This window comes from Coloeus monedula (genome assembly GCF_965178545.1).
Source record: "Coloeus monedula genome assembly, chromosome: 9".
Classification (NCBI taxonomy): Eukaryota; Metazoa; Chordata; class Aves; order Passeriformes; family Corvidae; genus Coloeus; species Coloeus monedula.
In genome coordinates this window covers 16342359-16355845 of record NC_138789.1, presented here as the reverse complement: position 1 = coordinate 16355845, position 13487 = coordinate 16342359, and the positions used below count along the sequence as shown (strand labels likewise).

General features: G+C 44.0%; 1 protein-coding gene across 1 annotated transcript in view; it reads left to right on the top strand.

Moving 5' to 3' along the window:
- Positions 1-4262: 4262 nt before the first annotated feature.
- LRRC8D (leucine rich repeat containing 8 VRAC subunit D) overlaps positions 4263-13487 on the top strand; it is a gene marked incomplete at its 3' end in the record, with an annotated part of 50162 nt that continues 40937 nt past the window's right edge. Inside the window, exon 1 of the mRNA XM_082287631.1 lies at positions 4263-4354. The remainder of the gene's footprint in view (positions 4355-13487) is intronic.

Below are 13487 nucleotides of genomic sequence, written 5' to 3'. Positions count from 1 at the left end.
ATAAGTAGAGAGTGAACCAGATTGGCCATCTGTTTGTATATCCACTGGATGATATTTGAGTACTCATGAAAACTAGGTCTTCTGTGTAATCAGAAGACGCCAGCATGTGTTGTTCCTGCCATTACTTGAAAAACTTTGCTGAGCTGCAGTGTGACAACACATGCTGCTTACAATGCACACCATCATGGCTGCTGTTCTTGTTTCAAAATACAAAGGTACTTGCTAAGAATGAGGCTTCATCCCCCAAGTTTTTAGAAATGGAACTGCACATTGGGTGACTGACATATTATCACAAATGAAATAAAAGAACTGGTGAGCACATTGTGGAGTTCTGGATGTAATTAGAAACTGCTGGTTATCTAGAACAGTCAGTCATTCCCTCCTTTTTTCAGCACAAAGACAAGGTAAGGAGTGACTTTTCTCCAGCCAAGAAGTTCAGAAGTTGGGAGAATCCCAGCCAGAATAGGCTGGCTTGCAAGGCCTCCAGGAGTCACTGTGCTTTTAATACAGAGGCTGCTGTGCCAGGTGTTTGAAGACAAGCATAATAGTGAAGTGTCTTCAGAAAAAGTGGTAGTATGTGTCTGGATAATTGTTTATAATAGAGTTATATAGTGGCAAAGGAATTTTTTAAAAAGCAGGAATTAAAAAAAAAATAGATGGAATTACAAATGAACCTAGTAGGGACAGAGTTTTGCAATGCTTTTTATATTGGAAAAACATGCTTTTTTTCTTCAATATCTTTGGGATTGTCAGTAGAAATGTATCTAAAGGAGGATTGTCTGATAATTTGGTTAGATTTTCTGAAAGCTTTGACAATTTGTCCTGGTGATGGGGCTGCAGACTGAACTGCAGCAGTCTGGTAGTGCAGGATCACAGCCCCTGGGTGACAGGCTTCCCTCTCCTCTCTGCGAGTGCAGAGCCTCTGAGTCCCACAGCCCATGGCTGGCTCTCCACAGCCAGCTGTGGGCATATGCAGAGCAGGCCCTTGCCAACATCTGCCTGCAGGAAAATAAACCAGCTGCCAACACATAGCCCAGTTTTGCCTGGAAAGTCAGCCTCACCGCTGCTCCGGTGGGCACATGGCACAGCGGTGGCACTAAGGGGCATGGGGGGTGGCAATGGCAGATTGGGGCTGACAAGCCTGACTGCATCCCCAGCCCCATCTTCCTGCCCATGTGTCCTGGGTGAACACCACAGGCTGAACTGTTCAGCACTTAAAAACACTCTTGAAAACCAGTGGCTAGTAGCCAAGAGAAGTGACTCATGTGCACCCTTCTCTGTATTTAAACTGGAGTTTTCCCCTTCATGCTTTGCCCATTTCATGAAGCCAAATGGCCCTGTTTCTGGACAAGGGAAAGCCAATTCCCTGCCTGTCTCTCTCTTTTATGTACCCATCCACACTTCTTCCCAAGTAATTACCTCATCTGCTTCTTAATCATAGAATCATAGCATAGTTTGGGTTGGAAGGCACCTCTAAAGCTTATCTTGTCCAATCCACAATATCAAAATTCCCCTTCATCTTAAATTTGCTTAGGAGAAAAATTTGTCAGCCCGCTCAAGGGACGGAAGTATTTCCCAGTATGGAATCTTCTCACTGTTTTCTGACGAACCACTGGTGCACTCTATTTTTGACACCATCTCTTTCTTATGTTCACCTTCTGCTGGTGTTCCTTTTGCACCTGGCTCCCTTGGACTGAACTTGGACACCTGCTGGACAATGTCACACAGGCATATATGAGATGCACAATATGGCTGTTTGAGTGAAAGAGGGAAAGTACTGGAAATCATCTCAGAATAAATGGTCATCTTTCAACCTGGCCAAAACCATGACTGTATTGGAGGGCTGATATTTTCTAAAAATTTTTAATGATATGAGAATAAGGATAACAATAAGGATGAAAAATATTACATATTTGGCTACGCCAGGTTATGGAATTTGAAAAATTGAAACTAAAATGCAGTTGTAAAACCAAACAGGATTGGTTTATCCTGTGAGGCATATGGCTGCATTGCTATTGCTTGTTAATGTAATCACTAATTCAGTTCTCTGAGCCACAAATCAAAATAACAATGTTAGTTTATTTAATTGTAAAGGGCCAATGTCAAAACTCTGCAAGTGGAAAAAAACCATTTTCCCCCCACAGCCTCTGTTTTCTGGCATCTCTTTTATCACATGGAGTAACTTGGAATTGGTTGACTTGTGCTTCTGCCTATAGGTTATAGTAGGATAACAGAACAACTGGGATTTGTATTTGCCCCAAACTGAGCTCTTTTACACTTAAAATTCCCCTCCTCTCTTTTCTGTCCCGCCTCAGCATATCCTAGGTGGTCAGAGCCAGAAACACCAATCTAGAAAGAGCTGCCCAAAACACTCAGACTTGAGCCTGGGGAAGACCAAACCTGAAACAGTGGGAGAGGTCTCTACTAGAGAAGCTTGAAAGAGAAGGTGTAGAGAGGTTTAAATTAAAACCCATTTGCGTTACCTTTAAACACATATCAAAACAAGTGAAGAAAAAGAACAAAACAAAAACCAAACAAGCAACCCAGCATATGTTCTGTAGGAGGTAAGTCCTTCACACTTGTGTTTGCCCTGTCAAAAAGGGAATCTTAATTGGATCTGGATCTGCCCAGTTCCAGGTGTCTTCTCTCTCAGGTCCCCAGAGCCATTTGTTTGTTTTGCTGGTGTGCCTCAGCTTGGCAAAGTATCTTGATTGCTAAGTGAATGTGGATTCAGCCAGCTCTGACCAGCTCTGGCATTTGAAAATATCCTTTTTTCTTCTGCCTGAATTTCTCTGCCAGCTGCCTTCGGGTCAGGATTTCCCAGACAGCAGCTCTTGTTATTATCTGTTTTCACTTACCTTTATGTTTACCAGATTGGGCTGCTTTTATCTCTATTAACTCTCCCTCACTGTGGAGCCCCAGTATTACACCCCCTATGTGCCTTGGCCACTGGGTCAGAGCAGAAATAAGTAAAGAGATAATAAAATCGCCTTATTGAGGAAACAGTGAGGTCTAAAATGCTGGCCAAAAATAACACAAGTGATGATCTCAGGGAAGAAAATAACTAAAAGGCCAAATGAAGGTATTAAAAATCAAAGCTTAAAATAATTGACAGCTCATTAGACTAAATCTGAGCTCTGCTAAAATTCCCCACCAAATGAAAACTCTGGTATGAAAATAGTGCTGAACAGCTGAGAGCAGGACAAGCTGGCCTGATTTTTTCTGGTTTCAGAAGTGACTTGTTGCTAAGAAGTGCTTTCATTTGTAACCTGAGATACATTGTACAGTCATTTAGACCAGAAGGTCTGATTAAAAATGCATCTAAAAATATAAAGGGGAAATTCTCAATCTTTAAAGGGCCATAAAGCTATTCTGAACAAGCACCAAAAGATCACTTCCCATCTCCTCCAGTTCTTGAAGACATGGGGAGGAAATCAAATACGGGAAAGATGAGCTCGTATATCTCTCTCTCTCTCTTTTTTTTTTTTTTTTAATTCCATTCTTGATTAAGACCAATATACTTTCAAAGGTAAGAGATTACATCCAGTTCTAGTTAAAAAAACCCGCAGGTCTAGTCACTTGTCGGCTCAGTGTTCAAGAAATACTTAAGGATATCGGTGGCTTTTCAGTTAAAGGAGAAAAAAAAATTCTAATGGATTTCGGGGTGAGGATCAGGGTCAGTTCGCCTTCTTCCTCAGTGTGCTGCGTTCAGCCTCTAGAACCGCCGTGGAGGAATCCGTCCCTGCGATCCCAGCGGTGTTGCCCAAGCTAAAGCTGCTTTCGACTTCTTGGTTCCCTCAAGGGCTCAAGACAGACAAATAATGTAACTTTCCTCCTTCCCCAATATGGTGCTTTAATAATTAAGCCACGCAATTTGAACTTGTCGCTGTTTTACTTGGCTCACGCACTACGTTCCTTTTACCTGCGCACCGAGAACGCCCCACGGGCTTTACCGCCCGGCGCTTCGCTCCCGCCGCGCCGCTCGGCCCCGTCCCAGCGCTACCGCGCAGCCCCGGCGGCTCCGGCCCGCGGGCACCTGAGCGCGGCGGCTGCGCGGGGGGCGAGCGGGCGGAGCCGGCCCAGCCCGGCCCTCACATGCGCGGCGCCGCGGGAGCTATTGGCCGCCGCCCCGCCGGCCCCGCCGCCGCCGGCAGCCGGTGCTGTCCGCACGCCGAGCCATGCGGGTGCGCGCTGCAGGGCGCTGCTAGGAGCCGAGCCCGCCCCGCCTCTGCCCGCCCGCATGGCAGCGCCGCGGGACTGACCGCCGCGGAGAAGCTCTGCGCCCCCGCCGCACTCACGGCTCGGCTCGGCCGGGCGGCTCTCGGGGTCCGCAGCCCGCAGAGCCGTCCCTGAGGTGAGGCGAGCATGGGGCCGGCGGGAGGCGGTCGGGCAGGCGGCGGAGGGGCCGCGGGGAGGGGGCGGCATCTTCACCGGCACTTCTGCCGCTCCATCCCCGCGCTTTCCGTCGCGCTTCTCTTTATCTTTTTCTCCGTGCAGACCGGCCTGGGCCGGTTCGCTGGTGCTGCCGCCAGCGCCGGTGTGCCTCGGGGACGCAGCTGCCGGCGGGACCCGGGGCGTCTGCGCTCGTCGCGGTGTTCTCCCGCGGGATGCGCATCCACGCAGGACGTGCCCGCATGGGCGGGGGGCCAGCGGCCAGAGCGGGGCTGGCCCCGCGGCGGGTCTGGGAGTACAGCGTGGTGCTGGGGAATGCGGCTGGAACTGCGAGCCCCTTTCGAGGCCACTGGGGTTGGATCCGGCCCCTGTGGGGGCCGCCAGCTGTGTGGCTTTTGTGTGGGGTCAGCTGTGCTTCGTGTTGCAGCACACGCAGATTAAAGGGGCCCCAGCCAGTCAATAAAGCACATCTTCAGGGCAGAACTAGTCCTTGTCAGATAATAATCTGTTTTTTCGAGGCGCGTCTCCTCCCTTCCCCCTGCTCCCCAGTACGTGGCAATACCGATTCCTGCTCCTTTAGGATCCCTGAGCTTGGCACAGCAGCTCTTGTCTTGTAACCTCCATTTCCCCCCGTCACAAGTGCTGCCACTGCTCTTAAACAAACACGAATTCAGACGCAGAAGGCTTGTGACTTGCTTAGCATCCTTTAGGGGAGCTGGTCTGCGGTCACTGGGGGGGATTCAGGCTCTGCGTTTGCAGCACGCCTGCAGCCCATGACACTTTGTCCTGTGGACGCTCCCAGTGTGTAAAAGCCATGAGGTAGGTTACTCAGACTTGAAAATGGAGGACGGTAGTGGTGGTGGTGTTGTTTGGTGGCTAAGTCTTAGCAGTACTTCCTGTAATGGTGGTGCTGAAAGTGATGTTTTACTTGACTCAGCTGCTGGTGCAGGGAGCACTTTGGGGTACCTGCCACTCGTAAGCATTGGCCAATTACAGCTTTAAAAAAACCCCAAACACTATAGGGAAGTATTTTGGTTTTTTTCAGCACTATGTCTGTCACCATGAAAGGAAAGGATAATATTTTCTGCCTCTAAAACTGAAGTGGGGGAATGGCTATGCCCCCTTGTTTGGAAGAGAGGGTTTTAGGATGTGAGAAATTTGCATGAACAGGGCTGAGATTTTAAACCCATAGATCTGAGCTATCAAAAAAGCACTCTCATGCCAGATGGGGTAGCTAAGTCCCTTTCTCTGTGTTGTTTTTACTTCTTTTATTTCTGTTTTGTTTGTTGGTTTTGGTGGTGGTGTTTTGTTTTGTTTTTTCCCCTCATTTCTTCCTGGAGGCAAAGGAAACCCCTTTTATTCAAACTTAGGGTAGGGTTAGTGTTGTGTTATTTGCTCTTGATTGCCATCTTAAATTAATTTACCAAGCCTTACTTGGGGCCAGGATCCTATTCGTTCTTTGTGCCTTACAAATGCCCTATAAACCTTTTATTGTTAGTTGAAACTGATTTATGAGGTCCTGACCTAGGAATATGCTTCTGTGGCCGTATCTTCTTTACACAATTTTTTCCTGTGTCTCTAGGCAGGCATTGCCTTTATAGTAAACTCATTTGGTGCTTTGCCTGTATATTGCTTAGTGTCAAAAACACTTGTCTGTTTGCTGTGTCTGTTTTCTTGCACATAATAGCAGGGAATATTAAATAGATGCTGTTATTTGTGATTACTTCAGCACAAAAGATTGAAAGTTTGCAATGGCTATGTGAGGTTGTGTGGGGAAGGGAGCAGCATTAAGCTGTCATTTGTTTTGTAAGATCCAGGTATGAGCAACAGATATCTCTACCAGTCCTGACATCCTTGCGGGGATGGTAATCTGTCTGGTGTGTTGAGATCTGGAAAAGCATTTCTAAGCAGCAGTACCAGCAATGGAGAAAGTCTGTGTGCTGCAGTCAGTGGAAGGTAATTATTAATAGGAACCAACCCCTATAATAACAATGCAGAGGGAGTGAAAGCACTTGGGTGCTTGCCCTGGAAAGATTAACTAGTGAACACTGTACTAACACAGAGCTGTACACCTGAAATACAGTTCTTGTATTCCAGTTCTTTCTTAGCCCTTTGTGCCTGTTGCCTCCTCTTGTGTAGCAGTACGTAGATGGTGGTACAGAGATACCACAGCTCTGCCTCCTGTTTATGGACAGTTTTCTTGACTGCGTGCCTGGACAGGGAGGAAAAAAGCTAATGGTGTTTGTGCTGGGATTGCAGTAGGTCCTGCCAGTGACAGGAGGATAAGAGAATAAAAGGCAGTGGAGAAAAGGGTATGTCCATCCCTGTGGTCAAAGGCACTTGCAGCTACGTGTGTTGTGGCTTGGCGCAGTTTTATAGGAAGGGACTGTACTGAAGTTTCCTGCATTGAAGTTGATTCTTTTAAATTCTCTAGGTCTTCCCATTCCTCCTGTGTATTGAGGTCCCATTCAAAGTCTGTTAAAGCCAGTGGGAGTAAGTGGAATTTGAATCAGGCCCTGTGCTTCTGACTGACTTTGTTACCTGCTGTGTGTTCTCTGATGGCACCAGCGGCTGTCTCAGGTCCTGCTTCTGCAGCATACTTGAGGGTTGGCCGGGGATGCTGTGCAGGCAGAGTGCTGACTCAGCACCGCAGCCCAGGGTCTCCCTTTGCTTTCTCCCGCACACCGAAGAGCCAGAGGGGAGTTTTGATACAGGTACATGGACACTGTGATCACTGAGTTAGTGTCCTGAGGCTTACAGCACCTAGTCTGTGTCGGGCTGCTGACAGCTGTTTTGCTGAGAAGTAGCTTGAGTCACAAATGGGGGAACTCAGTAAACAAGTTTCTCAACTGGGTGCCAAAAAAAAAAAAAAAAAGGGAGTTCCAGAGTTAGTATTTCACAAAGTAATGAACTCAGAAGGTCTTCATTTCCTTTCAAAAAAGCAATGTTTATCTTCAAATTAATTCATGAAGTTGCTGTAGATCCCTAAATATCATAAAACACAATTAGCAATATTTGTTATGCTCAGATATTGCATATAATAGCACAGTAACATTAAGTGGAAAGAACAAAACCTGTTATTTCAGTTTCTATTTGCTATTTAAATTTTTCCATTTCTTGCTAGTATTGAAATAGGGCTGCACAGTTCTCCTTTTGTGGTGTTTTGTTTTTTTTTTTTTCTTTCCTGCTTTTATTTATTTATTGTCTCTTGGTGGTGGGATGATTATATCCTAACCAACATAAAAAGAAAAAGCTATTGCTCTGTTAAGAAAAGTGGAAACATTTTTCCCCAGAAACCTTACATTTAGATAAAGACTTGTCTGTGCTTTTTCATAACTGACATTTTAAGCATGTTTTTTTTAACAAACAATGAAAAGTCGGTGGACTTCACCATGCAAAGACTTGTGTCCATGACTGATTTTCCATGTATGTATAGTTCCATGAGTCCACACGCATGCATGAGGCTCTCTGGGGTCACGCTAGTGGTGCTTGATCTTGGAAGTGTTTATTCTTGGCTGTGATGATGAGGTGCTGTGGGTCTACACAGGGCTGAAATACGAAGAAATATGTTTGTGAAATGCAGTTTTCTAGCAGCTACTAGCATTATAGTTTGTGAAAGCAATTGTAATCACTCTTTCAAGGCTATCCTGTGCCTCTCACCTTGAGAACACTTTGAGCTATGTTTTTTAAAAGTGTGACTTGCTTGCATTGGGGATGGGTTTGGCTCAAGATCTTTTGGTCCGAGCAAATTGAGTGCAATTTTCTTTTAAGCATATAACAAAGAATAGGTACCAATTGCTTGCCAGACAATTTCTCTCCTCAGAGATTACAAACAAATTTAGGAAAGAACAAAGCCAGGATTTCTAGTGTTTAACTTCTTGAGCATCTTCTTAGGTTTGGCACGTTAAAAAGAAAAAGTGCGTCACAAGTCAAGTTGGCACCTAATACTGTCAGTAGTACTAATTTCCACATCATTAATTTTAACTGACAGTGCTTCAATCTTTCTCTCACCACAAATTTATTTAATTAAAAGAATTGAAGCTCTTTTCATTTATTTCTATATTCTCTTCAGCCGTAGCAAGAACAGGTTCTTGTCCCCCTTCAGGAAATGGAGAGGAAGAGAAGTGAAAAGACATTCACGTAGCAGCCGCCAGAATATTCACGGGATATCCTTGGAAGGAGAAAACTTGTTTTCTTGAAATCAAGCCAGCAAAATGCGACTTTTGCCCAACACTTGGAGGCAAGCAGTAGTATGGGAAGAAAATATGGCTGCGCCAAGGACTTGTGTGTTAGAACTGTTTTAAAAGAAAAACCTTCGTTTTCCTTCTTCTTCCTTTTCAAGTATAAATCAGGATACAAAACCACATTGTTCATGTAGCCTCAAAACTAATTTTCCTTCTTTCCACTTGAGTTCTTTCCTCAGAAGTGATTTGTTCCGAGACTGAAGTAGTTGCGACATTCAAGACTTGAGAAGCAATCGTGGTGTAAAATACAGCCACCCTTAGGGGAGGAGGAAGGATAGTTGTTGCTCAGATATTTTTTCTTTTCCGAGGCCCTTTTTTGTTGAAGGTAACTCTGATTAAGCAGCAGAAAGAAATACGCAGGCTGAAATCATGTGACATCCAGCAGTGGGTGAGGCTAGCATTTGTGTTTATTCATCGTGGTCTTGCATTTTGTATTGTGTGATCAGTAGAAGAAGGAATAGTCTGGTTCTTGAGATCTGCCTTGCTCCTTGTTCGTGTTAAAAAAAAAGAACCCTCTGTATGTGGTCTTTTTGTCAGTTAGGCATCTCTCCTTTGAAGACCAGAAAATTGCAGTGGAACATTTCTCAGAGCTAAGGGGTGGGCGCTACAAATAGTTAAATGCTATTGTTACCTTTTCCTGTCAAATATCTCTCCAAACTGTTTGCTGTTCATATAAATTTGAAAAAAAAAAAAAAAATTGCACAATTCTCAAACTGGAGTTTCAAAATCTCTCTGTTAATTTGCTCAGGATTTTTCTGTCTGAATCATAACTCCTGTTGATTTCCCCTGCATGGGATGGACCATGGATGAGGCAGACCAAAGTGTCTGTTGCTGTTTTAGATGTCTCACCTGTGACACTCGCATGGAGCTGGTAAATATGATGAGACCATCTGCTGGAGACCAGTGATGCTCAGGATGAACCTCCTCCCTGCATTCAGTATGTAAAGATACACAGAGAAAGGAAAAAAAACCCAACATGAAGGCCCTTCATAGTCCTTCTGATGAAGCAGTGAGTCAGGCTCCTCCCTGTCCTCATGCAACCTCATGGCTACAAAGTCACAGCCAAGGTATAGATAGGTTTGTCTTTTATTCCTCTCTTGAACTTCATTCTTTACGAGTCATCATTGAAATAAGTTTCTTTATAAAAGGTATTCATTATTGCTCTTGGGTCCTATAGAAGCCAGGGTTGCCACACCTCTAGTGTTTTCAAGTCTGGCCAGTGGCACAGATACCAGCATGCCTGTTAAAAATGAGGATTTTTTGTGTGGAAAAAATTTTGAAGAACTTTACTTTCACTGCAGTGATTGTCCAACCTGGGATTATTGCACTAAGGAGAAAAGAAGTGCATGGGATGAGTATATGAATATGATGTCTGAATATCTACCTGTTCTTCATCTGTTGGAAGGAAAGGAAGCTTACATGCTTTCAGCTGGTATGAGAACTTGTATAAAAAATGCTGACGCCTGCAATTACCCCAGTGTGCAGGCTTGCTGAATCTTTGTGTGCTAGGAACAGATGTATTTTGATGTGTGCACATAGAAAGTTCATTTTTTTTCATGTTGTGCCAATAAAAGGTATGGTTTGTTGTCTGTCTCATATACACTGATTAAATAACTGAGCTTATACAACACTGATTTGTTAATCATTGAAAATAACCTTTCGGTTCAAGAGCTTCCTCTGTGAAAATTAATATTTTATACAGAAGTGTTATGTAATAGACATTTTGTTGCCTTTGCAGTCCTGGATGGAGGAACACAGTGTTAAGTTGATGTCGTTTGGATTGTTCGGTATAAATTTGTCCCCTAAGCCGATGCAAATATCAGTGAATAATGGCAAAAAAAAAGTCTGCATTGCATATTTGTAAATGGTGGTTTGTGCACAGATCATGGAAAGGCAGGATAGCAATGGCAGTCTCTGCATTAAACTTGAGTGAGCAGTGTTAGAGGTAGTGCACTGGCTTGCTTTGTTTCCAAGCACCACTGTGGTTACACACACTTTCCGCATGCATTAGCAATTGCCTTCATCAAAGATGCACGGAGGAGCCAGCCTTCACAGTTAATCTGACTGGTGTTTAAAAATACAAACTGAGAAGTCCACATACAGGGTTCCTCTCAGTGGCTGCCATCCAGAAACTTATGTACTTTCTGACTAATTAAATGAAGAAACAAAGCCTAACCTACCTAGCTTAGCAGAGGAACTGACAAAAGGGAAATGAAACTTTTCATGTGCTTGAGTTTTTTAAAGTAATGTTTGCTGGTTTATAACCCATACTAGATTTCTTCACAGTTTTCCCTTATTAGCACTGTTAGCAGAGAGAAAGGGAAAACTGGCTTGATAGATTTGCTCCTCTCCTTTTCTATCCTGACAGCAGATCTGTTGGTTCTGGAAGCAAGGAACTGAAGAAATGCAGGTACATAAATGCTTGTTGGTGCTGCAGAAATTGTGAGTTTAACCAGTGCTGGTGTCCCAATGAAAAGTGGGTAGGAAAGTGTCTTAACAGAAGAATAATAGAAGAAAAGTGTTCTTGAAAAAAGGAGTAGACTGAAACAAAATCGTGCTAATAATAAATCAGGAAATGAAAAATGCACAGGTTTGGACAAGATTCTATTTCTAGTGTTTGAAACTTGTATTTATGCTATGTTTATTTTTAGTGAAAGTTAATTAGGGATGTACCTAGATTGAAAAGTGAATTTAAGAGTGTCTTTATAAGCACTGATCAGTTTAGCCCAAACAAATTTTAAAGAAAGAAACCACTGAGGCCAGAGTTACAGGAGAGCAGACAGTAACTCCTGAAAATAAAAGCATGAGAAACATGCAAAGATACAAAAGAAAATAGTAAAAGTGAGGCAAAGAAAAGAAGATAACAAAGCTGTGGAGAGAAGTGAGTAAATATAAAATCATAAAGCATGAGGTTATATATTCTGTTCTACAAGTGGAAAGTGTATGAATTCTGTTTGTTTGAGTCTGCCTCATTCCAGAAACAAGACTTTCAAGCTCACAGTGGAATGGCCAAGTTTTTGCTGTTTGGAGTCAGCTTTGAAAGCAAATTATTTGAAAAAATTCACTGCAGGAAGTGTAATGGGTACCTGAACCTTACAGGTTGAATTGGTACAAGCCTGGTTTTGACTAATGGTTTTGCACGTGCCTCATTTGTATTTTAAGGCTGTAGTCTGTCCATGTGCACAGTGGCCTGGAGCAGCCTGGAAACAACCAGTGTGCAGCTGGTCAGTATGAGGAGCAGAGTGCCCCTTCTCTGCTGTTTCTTTTATATATAAAGAGGATGATGGCCCTCCACACTGATAGCTGCTGCTTTCTGTCACCTCATCCATGTTAAGACTTCTTCAGTGTCTGATTATTTACCTGTTTGCTGTCTGAACTTGTAAAATCTTAGATCTGGCTTGCTTATCTGCTAGAGATACCAGCAGAGCTACCAGCAGCAGCCCCCTCTCTTACTGCCTGTGGGTCAAACAATGAGTTAGCTGTAGCAGTGAGAAGTTTTGCCTGCTTGACCAGCAAGGTTTGATTTGTTGATGTCTTGGTTTTATTCCTGCTTTCTGCAGCAGAGGAGAGGAAGTGGGGAGAAGTTTGCACACAGCCTCTGGCTCATGGATGGGGGAAGAGGAGGTGGTCACCAAGAGAAGGGAGGAATTACAGTGAGCTTGCCAATTAAGGGGGGTGTTGGGTGTTATGTGAAAATCTGCAGCAAGGCCCTAGAATGGACAATGAACTCTGCAGGGAGCAGCAGTGGGATCCTGTAGGCTCCCATGTAGCAGGAGCAATGCCTACGGTGCTTTCCTAGGGCAGTGTGGTTTCAAGACCAGCTGGAGCAAATTTGAGCTTGCACTGCTGTTGAAAGGGGAAGTCCTGCCTCCCAGCCCACCCTGTACTTCGGGCAAGATGTCTCTCCCAGGCACACACCATGGAGAGAGCAGGAATGTTAAGTAGCAGGGTAGCCACAAATCAGCTTCAGTTGATTGCAAAACTTGACTCAGAGATAGCAGCAACATCAGGTATTTATCCAGTTAGATTACATGCTACTTTTGACAGTATTTCTACGGTAGGTATCTGTGCTGGGGTTTTTCTTCTCTCTTGATGGCATGACACTTTTCCTGTCTGATGGTTTGTTGTTTTTCTTATGCAGCAGTAAGGGAGGAAGATGGCATTTTAACTGAAGAGATTGTCAAATGTCTGCTGTTGTCTGGGTACTTGGAGATATATGTAGAACTGAGAATTATTCAGTTGTGCTGAAATTAAACCCCTAATGATGGGAACTTCTTCACTTATTTAATTAGCTGAGGTTGTTGGTGGGGTTTTTTCCAAAATCTCTACTTCTTCCCATTTCTTCCCCAAAATACTTTGATTTCCTTCCTTTTCCTTTCTTTACAGAGTTCATTATGATTTGTTCTGAGTGCATTGTTGGGTTTTTTTCACTCTGTCAACAATGATTATTTCCCTGTTAAAAGCATCAGAAGTATTGTTCTCCTTAATGGAAAAGATGTTTGATCAAGTGACTGTACAAATGGAGGCAGCCACATGTAGGCTACTGTATATGGGACGTGGCATTTGGAGGTTGCACGTGTTATGCCTGAAGTGCCAAGTGCCTGGCTGTGATTCAGATTAAATTGGCACTGGTTGATGCCAACACCCCAGTGTAAATTTGGTGTCTTTCCCTATGCTGTAGGGCCCTGAAAGAAAAGTACTGAAGTGAGTGAGTGCTAGAGGTGACTAGGTTAAAAGAGAGGTGGTGCCTGTGCTCCTTATTTAATCTCCTTCATAGCCACAGTCCCACATACTGACTACATCAGTGGGTGTGTATTCTTGTATCAAAGCAGATGTTTCTGTAAGAAAGAT